Source organism: Pseudophryne corroboree, chromosome 11 (assembly GCF_028390025.1).
Source record: "Pseudophryne corroboree isolate aPseCor3 chromosome 11, aPseCor3.hap2, whole genome shotgun sequence".
Classification (NCBI taxonomy): Eukaryota; Metazoa; Chordata; class Amphibia; order Anura; family Myobatrachidae; genus Pseudophryne; species Pseudophryne corroboree.
In genome coordinates, this window is record NC_086454.1 from 104069654 (window position 1) to 104089073 (window position 19420).

At 45.8% G+C, this 19420-nt stretch overlaps 1 long non-coding RNA gene and 1 pseudogene across 1 annotated transcript; both read left to right on the forward strand.

Annotated features, from left to right (window-relative positions):
* The first annotated feature begins 854 nt into the window (after positions 1–854).
* LOC134969979 (uncharacterized) lies at positions 855–2032 on the forward strand. Its single transcript, XR_010189598.1, has 4 exons — positions 855–885; positions 1371–1436; positions 1526–1647; positions 1817–2032. It is a non-coding gene; the product is annotated as an uncharacterized LOC134969979 (long non-coding RNA).
* A 13509-nt stretch (positions 2033–15541) lies between these two features.
* LOC134971466 (5S ribosomal RNA) lies at positions 15542–15658 on the forward strand (annotated as a pseudogene).
* The last annotated feature ends 3762 nt before the right edge of the window (positions 15659–19420 follow it).

The following is a 19420-nucleotide window of genomic DNA, read 5'->3' on the forward strand; positions in this document are numbered from 1 at the left end:
TCACAAGCGGCACCCATACTACATTAACACAGCCCCAATTAGCTCCCCCCCCCCACCTAACACTCAGTAACCCAACAATTTCTACATCCCAATGCCCATTAACACATTCAGCCTCATACACACACACCTCATAAATCGATTCTGCTAATCATGGAGCATTTATAGAAGTTACCTGGCTGGCATCATGCAGCACATCACCAGCAGCTCCTTCCTCCCGTAGTATAGTGTGGGAGGCGGAGCTTGTGTGTGTCAGGCTCAGGACCCGAGTGAGGAGAGAGTGTCCGGACTCTGGAGGAAAGGGGAGGGTCGGCCACTGCACTGCCTGCACGGCTCTGTACTGCGCTGCCTGCTGATCTCACTAAACAGGTGAGAGTGTCGGACTTTAGGAGGCGGGGCCTGGAAGGAGGGGGTATGGTCTCAGCCGTGGACCAGTGTTTCTCATGTCAGGGGATGGGGGTGCGTGTGAGTGCGCGGCTCGTTTTGGTGTCACCCTATTGAAGGGTGACACCCGGGTGCGGGCCGCACCCCCCGCACCCACCTCATGACGCCACTGGCTACTAATACTGTAATTCATTCACAAAAGCAGCTTTCAATGAGACTCACACTGCAATGCATTGTGGGTCATATAACAATTAAACTTTTACTTATATTGGGTGGATATAAGGGTGAGGATTATTATAGTGAATCAATCCTAATGATAAGAGGATAAAATTCATAGGTTGGTTAGTTTATACCATTAATAATCAGCCTATAATTAGCCTTTATTTGTGCACCAATCAAAATAGGATATGTGATGACATCATCACCTTTCCCTTTATAAGGGGTAACATTTAGTCTGGTGCTTCATTGCACAGGTACTGAGCGTCCACTGCAGATATATAGAAGGTGAGGGAATATGGCATCATTCTGAACAAAGCTCTGTTTAAATTTGTAAATGTCACTATGTATAGTTTATTCATGTATATTTGCAATATTGCACTTTAGTGCTTTCAATGGTTGGATATATTCACTTTCACATCTCTTTTGATTTTGTGACAGTATGTAATTAAAAGTTTATTCTTTGATAATTCATTCCAGCACTTTTTAGAGTCTGGGTTTAATGATCAGCACTTTCATTATGTCAATCAATGAAACAGCTGGACTCATTAGAGTATTTAATTGCTATGGGCCAGAATGGTAGTAGTGATCAGCAAGAGTTTTTTTGTCTTAAAAACCTCCAATAAATGTTATACCTAAAAAGGGAGGTTGTTCTTTAAATACGGTTTCATTATAAAATGCATCAATTATCCTAAGTCAAAACTGATATCATTGACTAATTAAATATCTGATAATGACCATTCACTAATTTGCCCTAAATATGAATTTATTAGGTTTCCTTTCTAAGTGACCCTTCAGTACCTTGGTTTCTGAATTTTTGTACAAGTTCTCACCACAAGGTATGTGAGGGGACATTATGATATATTTTTATTACATATATAATATGAACACTCAGTATATATGATGAGGTCAATATTTTTCCAATTAGGCCACACTGATTGTTCATCAGAAAGCCTCTGTGTTATATTGAAGTTTCCATCATGCATGTATGAACAAGTTTTGTCGCATTATACTGTTTGTATAAACTACTGTACTTCTCAGCTGCTTGAGGTAGGACCAAAGATTCAATTGTAATTTTCTTCCTTTTCATTCTGTCTGCTCTGATATATCCTTGTTCTATTATAATGATATGTTCCTCATATATTTTGATTGAATGTATTATGCTTTTTTATTAAGGAACAATTATTTTTAGTTCCGATAAGATTTTTTACTATTGTAGAGATACCCCTGATGAAGTCTTTTGTATAAGACGAAACGCGTTGGGTTGTCTGCGTTGTGAAGCTATCTCCGAACCAACTATAAGGAGAAGGAGGAGATTGTTGTGATCCTTCAACATTTGTATTCAGCGCTAAGAGTCATACATCTTAAAGTGTGGAATAATATATCTCCTGTGTATTAATTTGAATATGTTTTTAATAAATGTTTTATGATGGAACATGTTATTTAAAAAAAAAGTGTTAACCAATTAGGGGTTGGAATACTGGGAGTTGATGCGACCCCCTGGAGCCAATTCTTCTATTGTTATATATATATATATATATATATATATATATATATAACATGTGTGTGTGTGTGTGTGTGTGTATATATATATATATACACACACACACACACACACACACACACACACACACACACACACACACACACACACACACTAGTTTTACGGACCCAGCATATACTGGGTCACCTCCCGTGCTTGGCTTCTCCTAGTTCTGGAAACCCCCCCATGCAAATCCTGCATTTGCCACTGATAATGGCTGCTTTATTTTTACACTGCAATTTAGATTACAGTTTGAACACACCCCACCCAAATTCAACTCTCTCTGCACATGTTATATCTGCCCCACCTGCAGAGCACATGGTTTTGCCCATTGGAGAACAATTTTACTGCTGCAATAAGGTCCGAATTAGGCCCACAGAGTTAAAAGAACAACCTAGAGAAGAGTCCAAGGGTATTCAAAAGCACTATGCTGGCCCGGCAACAGGGGAGTTCATGGAAGACAATTGTACTGGGCTCCAAGATTCTTGGTATTCCAGATCACATACTGTGCTGTATTCAGCAGGGCGCAGGCAGAAAGAGGGAGACTGGCAGGAAACACATTAAAAGTTTATTTTTTTTCCACCCGGGTTGCATGATGTCATAGAAACATAGAATTTGAAGGCAGGTAAGAACCATTTGGCCATCTTGTCTATCTTTCTAGGGTGTGGTTATTAGGGTTAGGGGTTACAGTTGGATTAGGGGTTTGGGTTAAAGTTTTGGTTAGAGCATTATTGTTAGGATCAAGGTTTGGATTCACCACTTAACTGGCAATAATGTATGTGATATGACCGCAGCCAATAGTGCATTACTTGGCAATGTCTTAGCACATATGATGGGTAGCAGTTGATATAAAGACAGACACAATAACAATGGTCATAATCCCAACAGCCATTGATCAACATTCAAAATACTGACATGGTCAAAATACCGACATTCATTATACCAACATGTTCAAAATGCCGACATGTCAAAATGCCAACATACGTTTTTAAAGAATTTTTGCTCAAAAACAGACTTGTTTATACTAGACCATACCAGTGGACCTGGAGGGGCAATATAGACTTCATCCTGCTGTAGCCACCCCCTGGGAGTGATGCGGCAGTCTCTCACCACCGGCATCACTCCCAAAATCATGCCCCAGAATTCAAACTGGGGATCATACGCCGGAAGTAAACATGCGATGATGGGAACATTTCTCCCCTCCCAGCACAATTATGCTGATCACTGCATATGCAGAGATCAGCTACAGCAGGGGGTACTGATTATCAGTCCTGCCCATGACCCGCACTCAGACATGGCCCTAACCGATTTGGCAAGACTTCAAGACTTTGGTTAATGCCCCCTAGCAGATAATCCCACCACAAACCTTAGTGTTTATATGCAGATAGGGTGGCATGTTGACATACACCCTAGAACCAGGGGGGGGGGGGGCATGATGACATACATACAGTGCCATGGAGGGATATGGTGACACACACACTGCAGCCTGGATGGGGGTGCACGGTGACAGGAGGTTCACTGGTGCCTGGGAAGATATATTGTCATACACCCTGAGGCCATGGTGACACACTGTGACCTTGGCATGGTGACATATGTACATACTGGGGTCTTGGAGGACATGGTGACATACATATTGGGGCCTGGGGGCATGTTGCCATACCCACTAGGAGCATGGGGGCATAGGACATATGCTGGGGCCTGGGTGTATATGGTGACACACATACTTGGGATTTGGTGGGGGCATGATGATATACACTGGGGCCTGTGGGGGGAATAGTGACATATATACAGGCGCCTGGTGGGGATATGGTGACATACACACTGAGGCTTGTGCATGATGACATACACCATGGGGTCTGGTAGGACATGGTGGCATACATAATGGAGCCTGGACAGGGATATGAAGACATACATATTGGGGAGTGGTTGCAAGGTGGCACACTGGAGACTGTGGGGCAGAAACAGGGGGGAATGGTTACATTGTGACCAAAGACAGTACAATATGGCACACACTATCTTGGTTGGGGGGCATGGATACATACACAGTGGGAATTTGTTGGGTACAAAATGACACACACACACTAGTTTGGGGAGGAACATGGTTACATACACACTGGGGCCTTGTAGGGTACAAAATGACACACATAAGACACACGCACACTGTAGCTGTTCGGGGGGTCAACATGGTGACACATACAGTTTACTGGTGCCTGGAGGAAAGAAGAGACAGCTACATTGATATAGTCAGCAGCATTGCTAAGACTAAATTGAGCACGCACTGGTGAAGTTCAGACCAGAGGATGCAGCTTGTTCACAGATGTGGGTCCTTACCGGCACTCCCATAGGCTCAACCGCCATCATTTCTCCATTGGCCCGCAGCAGGTAAAAGCAGCAGTGTTCTCCATGACTGATGGAGCCTGCACTTACTCCTCATTAGCTCCTGCTCCACCCACGCCATGCCCCGGCATCCACACACTGGTCACCATGGTGGTCAAATCAGTATGTCAAAGTAATTAATTGGGTGAGCAGGTGATCAGTCACAGTGCCTACTCTACCCCCCATTCCACTCCTGCATCAGCCAAAGGCTACACTGCAATTGTTCATAAAAAAATAAAAAAAACTTATTAATACACTTTGCCACCAGTGAGAGACAGGCTGGTCCTAGAGTAGGGATGCCACAAGGCATTCCAAATGATAGGCATTTGCCTATAATACAGATGTGTCCACTTACATCTTTCCTAATTTGCTAAATTTGGCACAACATGCAAAACATGGCTCAGGTGTTTTGCATGAGTAACGAGTGGATGGATTTTTTAATTTTTGTTTGCCATAATAGAATATGTATAAAGTAACATATTAAAGAAGCAAGTTAAGAAAAATCACAAGGCATGGCTAAATCTCTGAATCTATGGTATGTTAAACCAAGCCATACATGGCCGGACATAGCAAAGATGTATGTGGACACATCTGTACCTACAGTGTATGTCTGGCTCTGCCCAGTTTATGCTGCACTCTTCAAAGAGATTAGGGGGACTGGCTTCCACAGAAGTGGGGGGAATTTGGGGGGGGGACATCTTTTGGCACTGGGCGTGGGGTAAGGAGGGGGGGGTGTGATGCTCCCCAATTTTTTTGGCTGGTATATATATATATATATATATAATATACTGTAGCTTGGCACTCTGGATAAATACTGCATCGAAATGTGGTGCCATCCCAAATTCTTAATAGTTACCAAATGTATTTTTCAAAGAAAAGGACGAGGCGGCACTCCCACAAATTGAAATCAAGCTGGTGTATTTAGGCAATCATCATAATCTCAGATGGGTGGATGTCGACGTTTCAAGGCTCGCAGGCCTTTTCGTCAGGACGTGAATACAAGTGAAAAATTCTTAGAAACATATCTCATTACTGTGTCAGTCTTACCTTTAAATAAGAGTGTGCAGTCCGGTACAGGGACGCCTGCTGCTCCCGCCCGGCCGGAAGTGAGGAGGGTCCCATACTGACGTGTTTCCTGTCAGACGGTTACCTCGGAGACGCTGTAGCTTCGGAAACACTGTGGCCACACGCGTCCTACTCCGTTGCCTGGGTAACAGCGCCGCGGCCGCCACTCGTTCCTGCACACAAATACACAATGTGAAAGCATCGTGATACATTATGTATAGATACATCGGTGTATAGATAGTGTTACAAAATGTGAAACATACAACATATATAATTAAAAATCGGTATATCAGAGAATACATCAACTGCACTTTAGGTAAAAAATTCCATTAATAATTCAATTAATAACTAAATCATAGACAAAACACCTTATATACAGTATATTCACTTAATATTCATAATATTATTCTTTAAATACCCGCTGGTTTATAGCAACTCTCAGAATTACAGGAATATATTCCAGGAAATTTTTTCGTTAAGGCCTCTAGGTGAAATGGTGTCCAAAATATATATCCATTTTGATTCACACTGACTAAGGCGTTTCTTACGGTCACCACCTCTAATATCATTAGGAATGTGATCTATTATTTTGTACCTTAAAGAGGCTAAAGTGTGTTGAGCTTCCTTGAAATGGCGAGCCACCGGTTGGTCGCAATCTTTATTCTCCAATGCTGCTTTTATAGCCGAGCGATGTAAATCCATACTCCGGTTTCCATAAAACTGCACGTCGTGCATGATGCACATTTGTAACAACCCAACTTCTTTTTCTGTAACAGGAAAGAGCTACTGGGATTGACGGGTACATGGCATGCCTGATATTAGTTTTCACTAACAGATCACGCAAGTTTCTACCCCTTTTGTAACAGGGCATGATATTTTTAATTTTTAAAAACCGGTAACTCACTATCACCTGATACAATAGGCCACAATGCTTTGGTGGCACGTGGTAAAACCTGGCTAGCCAAAGTGTATTCAGAAACTAGTGGAATCCTATCCTGTTTTTTATCCCTTGATTCTGACTTTAGCAAATTTTGTCTCGGGGTTGCTAACACTTGTTTTAGTTTCCTCTAATAAGGATAAAGGATATCCTCGCTTAGTGAATTTCTCTGAAACTAGATCAAGGGCAGGTGCAAGCTGACTAGGGTTACTAGTGATTCTAGCTACTCTAAGCATCTGAGATTTTGGGAGAGCTTTTTTTAATGGTGGAGAGTGACAACTACTGTGATGTAACAGAGTATTCCGATCTGTATGTTTACGGAAAACTTCCGTAAATATATTGGTTTTCCTTAATTTTAACCAATACATCCAGATAATTGATTTCTGTTTGGCTGTATTGAAACGTAAATTTTACCGGATGGTTTAAAGAGTTAATGTTTGTTACCAACTCTATTAGCTCAGATTCTGAGCCTGTCCAAATAATGAAAAGATCATCTATGTATCTTGTATACATCATGATCTTTTTAGATATAGATGGATCTGTAAAAATTACGCTCTTGCTCAAACATAAATACATTGGCGTATGATGGGGCCACATTCGTCCCCATCGCACAGCCAGTGCACTGTAAATAATATTTCCCGTTGTGTAAGAAAAATTTTTTTGTAAGGATAAATCTAAGTAATTCCAAAAACAGTGAAATATCAAAATCAGTAAAATGATTAGAATGTAAAAATAGCTTCATACAGTCTAGACCCATAGTATGTGGTATTACTGTATATAAATTTTTCACATCCAGGGTACACAGGAATGCCCCGCTGGGAATATTCTTCATGTGGCCTAACTTTAACAAAAATTGCGTGGTATCTTTCAAGAACGTACTTTGTTTAACCACTAACGGTTGTAACAAATAGTCCAAAAATTGAGATATTGGTTGTAAAAGAGACCCTCTCGCCGATATAATCGGCCTATCCGGGGGGTTTTGGGCATTCTTGTGTACCTTGGGAATCGTATACAAAATAGGGGTGACTGGATGAGACTGGATCAATGCATCATGCAATTTTTTATTGATAACTCCGTTCCTCACAGCAGTAGTTAAGATCAAATCAAGTTCACGCTTATATTGATCACTCGGGTTTTGCGTTAATTTCAAATAGGTATTTGGCTCTGCTAGCTGTTGATCTATTTCCTCAATGTATTTGCTAGTGTCCATAACAACTATGGCCCCGCCCTTTTCCGCGGGCCGTATAACAATATCAGGGTATGATCTTAAATCCCGTAAAGCTTGTTTCTGTAATCTATCCAGATTATGAAATTGTTTTTTGGACGCCATATCAAATTTATTTACGGATTCATCTAGCAAACGTGAGAATGTTCTTAAAGAAGAATTATTAGAAGCAGGATCAAATTTAGATCTAGAAAACTTTTTATGAAAGTCCCGGAATGGATCATCTTGTACAGGCAATTGGTTTTGGAAAAACTCTTTGATCCGAAGAGATCTATTGAACCGGTGAAGATCAATTTTCCATTTAAGGTCGTTGTGTGGATTACTGGGAATAAATGATAGTCCTTTATTGAGTACCGAGATCTCTGTAGACGACAAGGTACGTGAAGATAAATTAAAGACTAGTTCCTGGCCTTGCTCTTGTTTATTAGCGGCTTTGTATATTCTTTCCGACTGCCTCCCCCGTCGCGTGGGCTTGTTCCAGGAACCTCGTTTTTTGACCGGGTAAATCTACTCACAGGCGTTCTTTATGAGTGAGTTTCATCAGAATCATTGACATTGAAGTCGCTATCACTGTTGGATTGGTTTCCTCGTTGTTGTCTTCTATCTTGAGATGTACGAGGGCGGTTATATGAACGATTGCCCTTGGTAGTAGTACCCGACAACCAATGGTACACCCTTTGATCCTCATAGTCAGTTTGTACCACGGTCAATTTGCTTTTTTAAATTTCAGTAACTCTTGTCGATAGGACTCACATTGTTGTGCGAGCTTTTCCCAGGTCGCTTTATGTTTTTTATCCTCCAATTAGGTTTTGTAACTGATGTTAAATTCATCAATCATGCATGTACCCGTCAGTCCCAGTAGCTCTTTCCTGTTACAGAAAAAGAAGTTGGGTTGTTACAAATGTGCATCATGCACGACGTGCAGTTTTATGGAACCCGGAGTATATTTTAAACATCCACATACGGGCCGTAAATTTAAGATTAATCATGTCTTAAATTGCATGATGCAATTTGTAGTGTATATTATTATGTGCCCCTGCGGGCTATATTATGTTGGTCAGACTATTCGCACATTTAGAGAGCGTATGGCTTTACATCGCTCGGCTATAAAAGCAGCATTGGAGAATAAAGATTGCGACCAACCGGTGGCTCGCCATTTCAAGGAAGCTCAACACACTTTAGCCTCTTTAAGGTACAAAATAATAGATCACATTCCTAATGATATTAGAGGTGGTGACAGTAAGAAACGCCTTAGTCAGTGTGAATCAAAATGGATATATATTTTGGACACCATTTCACCTAGAGGCCTTAACGAAAAAATTTCCTGGAATATATTCCTGTAATTCTGAGAGTTGCTATAAACCAGCGGGTATTTAAAGAATAATATTATGAATATTAAGTGAATATACTGTATATAAGGTGTTTTGTCTATGATTTAGTTATTAATTGAATTATTAATGGAATTTTTTAACTAAAGTGCAGTTGATGTATTCTCCGATATACCAATTTTTAATTATATATGTTGTATGTTTCACATTTTTTAACACTATGTATACACCGATGTATCTATACATAATGTATCACGATGCTTTCACATTGTGTATTTATGTGCTGGAACGAGTGGCGGCCGCGGCGCTGTTACCCAGGCAACGGAGTAGGACGCGTGTGGCCACGGTGTTTCCGAAGCTACAGCGTCTCCGAGGTAACCGTCTGACAGGAAACACGTCAGTATGGGACCCTCCTCACTTCCGGCCAGGCGGGAGCAGCGGGCGTCCGTGTACCGGACTGCACACTCTTATTTAAAGGTAAGACTGACACAGTAATGAGATATGTTTCTAGGAATTTTTCACTTGTATTCACGTCCTGACGAAAAGGCCTGCGAGCCTTGAAACGTCGACATCCACCCATCTGAGATTATGATGATTGCCTAAATACACCAGCTTGATTTCAATTTGTGGGAGTGCCGCCTCGCCCTTTCTTTGAAAAAGACATTTGGTAACTATATATATATATATATATATATATATCAGTGGCGTGCAGTGAGGTCAGTGGCTGGTGAGGCATGCCCACTAAAGCCGCCGCTATGGCTGCTACCAGAGGCGAGTTTAGACCTCATGGAGCCCTAAGCAACACACGGATTTGGGGCCCCCTTCCTCATACAATCCATAGCACTATATCCTGTCATCACCGCCCCTGGCTGTGCCTGCTGTGCTTGAGTCTCCTTCTACCTGCACTAAAGCAGTAGGGAGCAGCTTCCAGAGCCTCCTCTCGGACAGCATGGGGACAGACTCTGCTCACCTCCATTCTCCGCCAGCAGCAGCAGGTCTCCCAACAGCTGCACTGCTGCTTGTGATGGAGACTGGAGACAAGCAGAGTCATCCCTGGCCAGCAGTACCAGTTTAGGAATGGGCTCTACCTGGCGCAGTTTAGAAACAGACTGCAGGCCAGGGTTGGGGGGGTTGTTGGGATCCTGCACATCGGGATGACGCTGTCGGTATTCTGACCGTCATTTGAAGTGCCAGGATTCTGATACCATCCCTCACAGTGGTCGAAGTGGAATTTTGAAGTGGGGATATGGAAAAGTGAAGGTTGCAATTATGTGCGCGCCGGAGGCGCGTGCGCTCCTGATAAGGGGGCATGGCCACTCACAAGGGGTGCGTGTCCTTCCATGTAGTTTACCACACCATATACCCCACAATAGTAGAACCCCTTATACTGTCTAGTACTGGTGCCCAATTCACATTATAGCACAGATAATGAGCCGAAACTCACATTATAGCACACTGAATGAGCTGAAATTCACATTATAGCACACATGAGCCGAAACTCACATTATAGCACACTGAATGAGCCGAAACTCACATTATAGCACACTGAATGAGCTGAAATTCACATTGTAGCACACTGAATGAGCCGCAATTCAGATTGTAGCACACTGAATGAGCCGCAATTCACATTGTAGCACACTGAATGAGCCGAAATTCACCTTGTAGCACACTGAATGAGCCGAAATTCACATTGTAGCACACTGAATGAGCCGAAATTCACCTTGTAGCACACTGAATGAGCCGAAATTCACCTTGTAGCACACTGAATGAGCCGAAATTCACCTTGTAGCACACTGAATGAGCCGAAATTCACATTGTAGCACACTGAATGAGCCGAAATTCACCTTGTATCACACTGAATGAGCCGAAATTCACCTTGTATCACACTGAATGAGCCGGAATTCACATTGTAGCACAATGAATGAGCCGGAATTCACATTGCAGCACACTGAATGAGCCGGAATTCACATTGTAGCACACTGAATGAGCCGGAATTCACATTGTAGCACACTGAATGAGCCGGAATTCACATTGTAGCACACTGAATGAGCCGAAATTCACCTTGTAGCACACTGAATGAGCCGACATTCACATTATAGCATACTGAATGAGCCGGAATTCACATTATAGCACACTGAATGAGCCGAAATTCACATCTGGCGTATGACTATGCTGCGCTCACCCCCGCTGGTGGCTCATGTGGTGTATACATACATCACATAAGTCGCCAGCGGGGGTGAGCGCAGCAGTCTCAGCGGAGCCCCAGGCACAGCACTGCAGCTTCCCCCGGCCGACACTCAATGAGCTGCCAGCGGGGGGTGAGCGCAGGATAGTGTCAGTGAAGCCCTGGGCACGGGCTGGCACTACAGCTTCCCCCAGGCGCCCAATACCCCAGAGACCAGGAGGCTGACTGTGAGCTGGGGGTGGAGCCATGGGCAGTAAATTCCTCAGCTCGCGGCTCCACCCCCAGCTCACAGTCAGCCTCCTGGTCTGTTGCGTGTGCAGCCACGGCGACGTAATTACGTCCCGGCGCCACTGGGTGGGGAGAGTTTGGGAATTTACAAGCTACTCACCAGTCACCAGTGTCTGTCAATAGCGGCTGTGGCCTCTCACATAATCCCAGATGCTGCGGCCAAGCCTCTGCAACTTCTTCTGCGCTCCCTCCAGCTGACAGCCCAGCTCAGCTCAGCTGGCAAGTGAACGGCGGGCGGTAGTGAGGTGGAGGGGGGAGATGAGCAGCACTGGCGGTGAGCGGGGGGGGGGGGGGGGGAGTAGTCTGTGGGGAAGATGAGCAGCACTGGCAGTGAGCGGGGGGAGATGAGCAGCACTGGCAGTGAGCAGGGAGTGGGCTGGGGGGAAGATGAACAGCACTGGCAGTGAGCGGGGTGGGAAGTGAGAAGCACTGGCAGTGAGCGGGGTGGGAAGTGAGAAGCACTGGCAGTGAGCGGGATGGGAAGTGAGAAGCACTGGCGGTGAGCGGAAGGAGGGGTGGGGGCTGTGGGGAAGATGAGCAGCACTGGCAGTGAGCGGGGGGGGGGGGGAGATGACCAGCACTGGCAGCGAGCGGGGGGGGGGGATGATGAGCACTGGCGGTGAGCGTGGAGGGAGAGATGAGCAGCTTTGGCACTGAGCGGGAGGGGGGATGTGCAGCACCAGCGGTTGTTTAGGGGGTGGGGGGGTTGGGAGATGAGCAGCACTGACAGTGAGCGGGTGGTGGGGGGGGGTAGATGAGCAGCACCAGATGAGTGGGGTGGGGGGAGGTAATGAGCAGCACCAGGTGAGCAGGGGGTGGGGGGAGGAGAGATGAGCAGCACTGGCACTGAGAGGGGGGGGGGGGGGGGAGATGAGAGGAGAGATGAGCTGCACTGATGGTGAGCGGGGGGGGGATGAGCAGCACCAGGGTAGCGGGGGGAGGTGATGAGCAGCACCAGGTGAGCGGAGACGGGAGGGGGGGGGTTTGGAGACGGGCAGCACTAGCACCGAGCGGGGGGGAGATGAGAAGCACTAGTGGTGGTTGGGGCGGGAGAGATGAGCAGCACCAGGTGAGTGGGGGGGGGGGGGGTTTGGGGGGAGAGACGGGCAGCACTAGCACCGAGCGGGGGGGAGATGAGAAGCACTTGTGGTGGTTGGGGGGGGGAGAAATGAGCTGCAGTGATGGTGAGCAGGGGGGAGATGAGCAGCACCAGGTGAGCGGAGGGGGGGGGGAGAAGATGATAAGCAGCACCAGGTGAGCGGGGGGATGGGGAGAGATGAGCAACACTCACTAGCAGTGCACTGAGCGGGGGGGGGGAGGGGGGGAGATGAGCAGCACACCATGAGATGAGAGGCACCAGCGGTGGTTGCGGGGGAAGGGCAGCACTGACGGTGAGCGGGCGGGGGATGAGCGGCGCCGGCGGTGTGCGGGTGATTAGCGGCGCATAGCTCTACGCGGCCGCCTAGTCAGGAGGAGAGGTCAGCACCAGGTGAGGGGGAAAGGGGTCGGGGGTGATGAGCGGCGGCGCCGGCGGTGTGTGGGTGATGCGGGTCTGGCCGGAGGAAGGAGGATCGGACAGTGCCCAATCATATCTGCCTCAGATGCAGGGGCGTGCTTTCATATGGGCAGAAAGCACGCCCCTGTCACTGAGGCACTCACACTGGTGCCGCTTTTCCTGTTTTTTTTAATGGGCTTTTACAGCCCTCTCCTTGGCCCCGCCCCCTGCCCGCCCCCGCTTCCGGACCTTTGTCATTATCTACAGGAGGCACCGCTCTCGATGCCTCTAAAAAAAAAATTCACCTGTTTGAAAATGTAGAAATGATTAAAATAATATAAAGCATATACTTAGGACACAGAATATGTGTCAGAAGTATCTTCTTTATATTATTGTAATCATTAATGACAGGGGAGAATGACAGGGTAGGCACTGCCTCCCCTGCCTCCCCTGACTGCACGTCCCTGATATATATATATATATATATAATACAGTGTTTCTCCACACTTTAGTGGAGAAAGATAGCACTCTCCAGACTTGCAAGATATAGTATAAACAATAAAGTCATTTATTCAAAAACTTGGTTCCATGTAACTTAATGTCACAAATACAGTATATACACAGAAGGGGCTCACCAACGTTTCGGTCCTATATTAGGACCTTTCTCAAGGTATATGCCAGTCAATCCATATTCAGAGTATCAGTGGCAACAACAGCAGCTTCAAGGAGGAACCAGGACCTGCATAATGCCTCCCAGGTCCCCTATATATATCTAAATGCTAATGGACACCGGAATCATATGTCTCAGTGGCCGCCGCGTCACTTCCGGTTAGACCGGAAGTTGTGTACCATCGGCGCCGCGCTGTATAAACAGCCTAGTCAATCACCATAACTAGCAATGTTAGACTCCCTTCTAGGCAGCCTTCCCAGTTGTACAGTGTAATCTGCGGCCGCTGCGGTCAGCCGAGTAGTCTCCCCGGCTCGACCGCTGGTTGCTATGGTAACGCGTAATGCCGCTAGGTCACTTCCGGTCTAAACCGGAAGTAGTGCGTTCCACGCTCGTAGTGTTATGCCTGTCAGGCAGTGATCATGTTCACTGACAGGGGACTTTTACAAACATGTAGTGGCATAAGAGTATCTGGGCTGGCGGCAAGACTTTAGTTCGCACTACTACACCATCACCCTGAGGGGTCATCTGCGCATGACACACTGCTAAAACACCTTACTGGTCACAACTGGGCCCTAAGATGTGCCCTAAGTAGGACTGGGTATCTCTGACTTGACCCGGGTGGGCAGCCCCTCTGCCCTGATTCCTTGTTGCATATTTATGTATATATATCCCTGGGGCGAAGGCTCGCCTAGGGTAACGTTTATACACAATTGACTTTAAACCTTGTTTGGCATATATCAGTTTTATTTCTGCATTGGTGTGACACACGTAGCGCACACTATTATGTATGTTATGATTTGACTTATATTTATAATACTATGTGTAGTCTCCCAGGTCTCCGTTATACCGACCAACACTCCCTTGTATTACCACTTCTACATCCTTTACTCTTATGCCACTACATGTTTGTAAAAGTCCCCTGTCAGTGAACATGATCACTGCCTGACACGCATAACACTACGAGCGTGGAACGCACTACTTCCGGTTTAGACCGGAAGTGACCTAGCGGCATTACGCGTTACCATAGCAACCAGCGGTCGAGCCGGGGAAACTACTCGGCTGACCGCAGCGGCCGCAGATTACACTGTACAACTGGGAAGGCTGCCTAGAAGGGAGTCTAACATTGCTAGTTATGGTGATTGACTAGGCTGTTTATACAGCGCGGCGCCGATGGTACACAACTTCCGGTCTAACCGGAAGTGACGCGGCGGCCACTGAGACATATGATTCCGGTGTCCATTAGCATTTAGGTATATATAGGGGACCTGGGAGGCATTATGCCTGGTTCCTCCTTGAAGCTGCTGTTGTTGCCACTGATACTCTGAATATGGATTGACTGGCATATACCTTGAGAAAGGTCCTAATATAAGACCGAAACGTTGGTGAGCCCCTTCTGTGTATATACTGTATTTGTGACATTAAGTTACATGGAACCAAGTTTTTGAATAAATGACTTTATTGTTTATATTATATCTTGCAAGTCTGGAGAGTGCTATCTTTCTCCACTGAAGTGTGGAGAAACACTGTATTGTACTAATGAGTCTGAACCTGTGATTGGATTAGACTTTGATTTGGCACCCCAGCCGTTACCTGTGTTGGGTGAGAGTGTGGGACTTCCCCTACATATTATTTGGGTATACTTAGCATGCCGAGTGTATCTTTTCCTGCACCCACTACATTTGTTTGATTGTGAACCAGGCATTCTGCATGATCTGCACATAGCACGTCTTATTCACACGTTACCTGTTTAGTTTCATCCGTGTTTTCACACGTGTCTCAGAGGTTGAGTCATCTCAGACTCCTGTGACCAGTAGTCTACTCTGTGTACCTGTAACTACAGTCATACCGCATTGGCAATGCCCAATTCCTTCTGAACTTGGAAGCCAAGCAGTGCGGGCCCAGGTAGTACCGGTAAGGGAGACCTCCGGGAAGATTGGGTACTGTAGTCTAATCCACGTGAGACGTACACCTCTTGGGGTACAAGACGATGGCCCAGGGCGGAGCCAGCTTTCTGGATGACAATCTACTGTCACAGGCTGAACACGGCATTGTATCACTGACAGATGACGATGCTGAGAAAGTACTCTTTGACCAGATTGAATTTGATACACTTCCTGCAGAAACGACTACTGATCTATACCACCAGCTATTAAGACTCAGTAAGAGGGAAATTGACCTTAACCTTCATGGTCAATTCTTATCTGAGTATCATCGTAAAAAACAAATCCCTAGAGGGTTCCGAGTCAGCAACATTCCTACTATAGGGAGAAATAACCCCACGTTTTGCAGCCGCTGGTGTGGGGTACTTAATAAATGTTCTCTATATTTAATGTTGCTAGTAATTGAGGAGGTAGGCTCCGAATTAAACAGAGTTAAGACCCAGATTGACACATTTAACAACACCCACCTTTCCACCATCAGGAATGATAAAACCTGTAACCACTTAGAAAAACTAAAAACTCAAATTGACAACTATAAGAAAGAACTTACCGCATTCAAGCGGAGCAAATTGGCTACGGTGGTATCTGACTACCAGAACCACACGGTGTATAGGTGGCTACTAGGTGACTCAAGACCTACTAGACCACAGAGAGGATTCCTACAACGGCGTCAGGGTCGGCGACAGTACGCCACCTCGGATACTGGATCATCTGCCTCCACTTCGGATACAGAGCAGATTGATAATCGTCGACCTCGTAACACAGCTTTTTTAGGACAGAGTTTAGACGCAGGTCTACCCCCCAGCGGGGGACGCGCAGACCACACCCAAGGAAGGGGCGACATATGGCGAAGGTGCAGGGACAAAAACAAAGTTTAGTCTTCAATTTGACAGATAGACCACTTGATGAGGCCACATTGAGCCTTCTCTCCCGTGGCCTGTCTTTTGTACCCATGTGTCCACATAAACCCTTTGAGACGACCATCGACATGTACAAATTTGGGCGCAAACTGAGGCTCCGTGAACACTATGGGGATAGCAGCCTTGACAATAGGTCCCCCTTTCGTCCACCATCGACATACGATCCACCCTCCTCCAACCCCAGCATAAAGACGTACATTCGATTGGTAGAACAGGATATTAGCACAGGTACTCCTAGGAAGCCCTATGACAACCTTTCCAAACGGGAAAGGCAGGCACTAAGAACACTCCGAGATGATACCTCTATCGTCATTAGACCAGCAGACAAGGGGGGAGCGATCGTTGTGCAGGAGTGGGGTGACTATAACAAGGAGATTTGCAGACAGTTAGCCGATACAACTACCTATTTAGGTTGTGCTACCAACCCTATCCCCAATTTCAAAAACCAAGTGGATCGGCTATTACAACATAGCCTCCAATCCAAGTGGATCGATAAACACACCTTTGACTTTCTCACGGTTCCTCACCCAGTGTGCCCCATTATTTACACCTTACCCAAAGTCCATAAAACACTCTCTCATCCACCAGGTAGGCCAATCATTTCGGCAAGACATTCACTGCTGCAACCATTGGCAGTTTATGTGGACTCATTTTTGCAACCAATAGTACAACAGTCAGATAGCGACATCAGGGATACTATGGATTTCCTCACCAAACTCTCTGAACTACCACAACTATGTGGAGATGTCAGATTGGCAACTATGGACGTATGCTCACTATACACCATTATTCCTCATGAAGACGGACTGCAAGCATTAAGGGAGGCCCTCGATACCCACCCTCTGGCCAACCCACCGATTGACTTCATCATTCAACTAGCTGAAGCAGCTTTGAAGCTCAATCACTTCTACCTGGACAAGTATTATGTACAACAATCCGGGACCGCTATGGGTTCTAATTTGGCGCCGGCATACGCTAATATCTTCATGGCGGCCTACGAGAAGAAGCACATCCTACCAGCATATGGGGCTCACATTTTGATGTACAAACGTTTCATCGATGATATCTTTATTCTCTGGACTGGAACAACTGAGATGTTTAACCTGATGGTTGAGGCGCTGAATAAACTGGAAAACCCGGTGAAATTTACACACCAGATTGATGACCACCATATTAATTTCCTTGACATCACGGTCTCAATAGAAGACCATGTGATCAACACGACGCTCTTCAGGAAGCCCACCGACAGGAACACCCTCCTTCTTTCTACCAGCCAACATCCACCAGCACTCAAAGAGAATCTGCCCATCTCCCAATTTTTGAGGGTTATGAGGAATAACTCCTACCCAGTGAACATGGAACAACAGTTGAAGGAGATGTCGATGAGATTCCGAGAATGTGGGTACTCAGATGGCTGTGTACAACAATGTCTACACAAAGCCCGTGTAAAATTTACAGCACTGGACACAACAGACACAAGTGCCCACATCGTTACCTCAAGTTTGAATACCAACACTGATAGGATGGTCTTCACCACGACATTCGATAGCGAGTCCGGTAAGATTAACAAAGCCCTCCGTAAGAGGTGGCCCATCATTACAACGGATACTTCACTGAAGGCAAAAAATACACGACCACCAATGATGGCGTATCGAAAATCACCGAACCTAAAACAACTCCTATTAAGACAGACAGCGACCCCGACTGCTCCGAGTAGGACAACTTGGCTGCAAGAGCAGAAACCGGGATGCTTCAAATGCACCGGCTGCACCACGTGCCGGAGCATGCTTACCGGCCCCACTTTTCCCCATCCACATTCTGGACGTCCAATCAAGATCAAATACAAACTACATTGTCTTATGGACCATGTCATTTACATCCTCACATGCCCTTGCGGGTTATATTATGTCGGGATGACATCAAGACGGTTCCGTGATAGGATGGCCAATCTTAGGACCACCATCCACCAAGCAATTGAATCCAAGAAGGCAGAACAACCAGTACCAAGACACTTTTTGGCACATCAACACCAGGTATCCAATCTCAGGTGTAAGCTGATTGATTGGGTACCTTCACCCGCCCGCGGAGGAGACCGTACTCTGACTTTGAAACGAAGAGAAAGCTATTGGATCCATAGACTAGATACGATTGCTCCTAGAGGGAGAATGAAAATAATCCTCTCTCAATATTTCTCGGCTAGCTGCGTGGAAGTTCTCATTCTACCTGCTTCCTTCCTTTTTGGACATCTGCCACAGACTTACCTGATTAAGATTCAAGCTGGCACGATTTGTGACCTGGTTCAGTCGACATTGGCGATCTTCGATTTATATACCCATAATGACTGTACCCAAACTTCACAGCACAGCCCCAACCCTATATCTGGGCTGGCGGCAAGACTTTAGTTCGCACTACTACACCATCCCCCTGAGGGGTCATCTGCGCATGACACACTGCTAAAACACCTTACTGGTCACAACTGGGCCCTAAGATGTGCCCTAAGTAGGACTGGGTATCTCTGACTTGACCCGGGTGGGCAGCCCCTCTGCCCTGAATCCTTGTTGCATATTTATGTATATATATCCCTGGGGCGAAGGCTCGCCTAGGGTAACGTTTATACACAATTGACTTTAAACCTTATTTGGCATATGTCAGTTTTATTTCTGCATTGGTGTGACGCGCGTAGCGCACACTATTATGTATGTTATGATTTGACTTATATTTATAATACTATGTGTAGTCTCCCAGGTCTCCGTTATACCGACCAACACTCCCTTGTATTACCACTTCTACATCCTTTACTCTTATGCCACTACATGTTTGTAAAAGTCCCCTGTCAGTGAACATGATAACT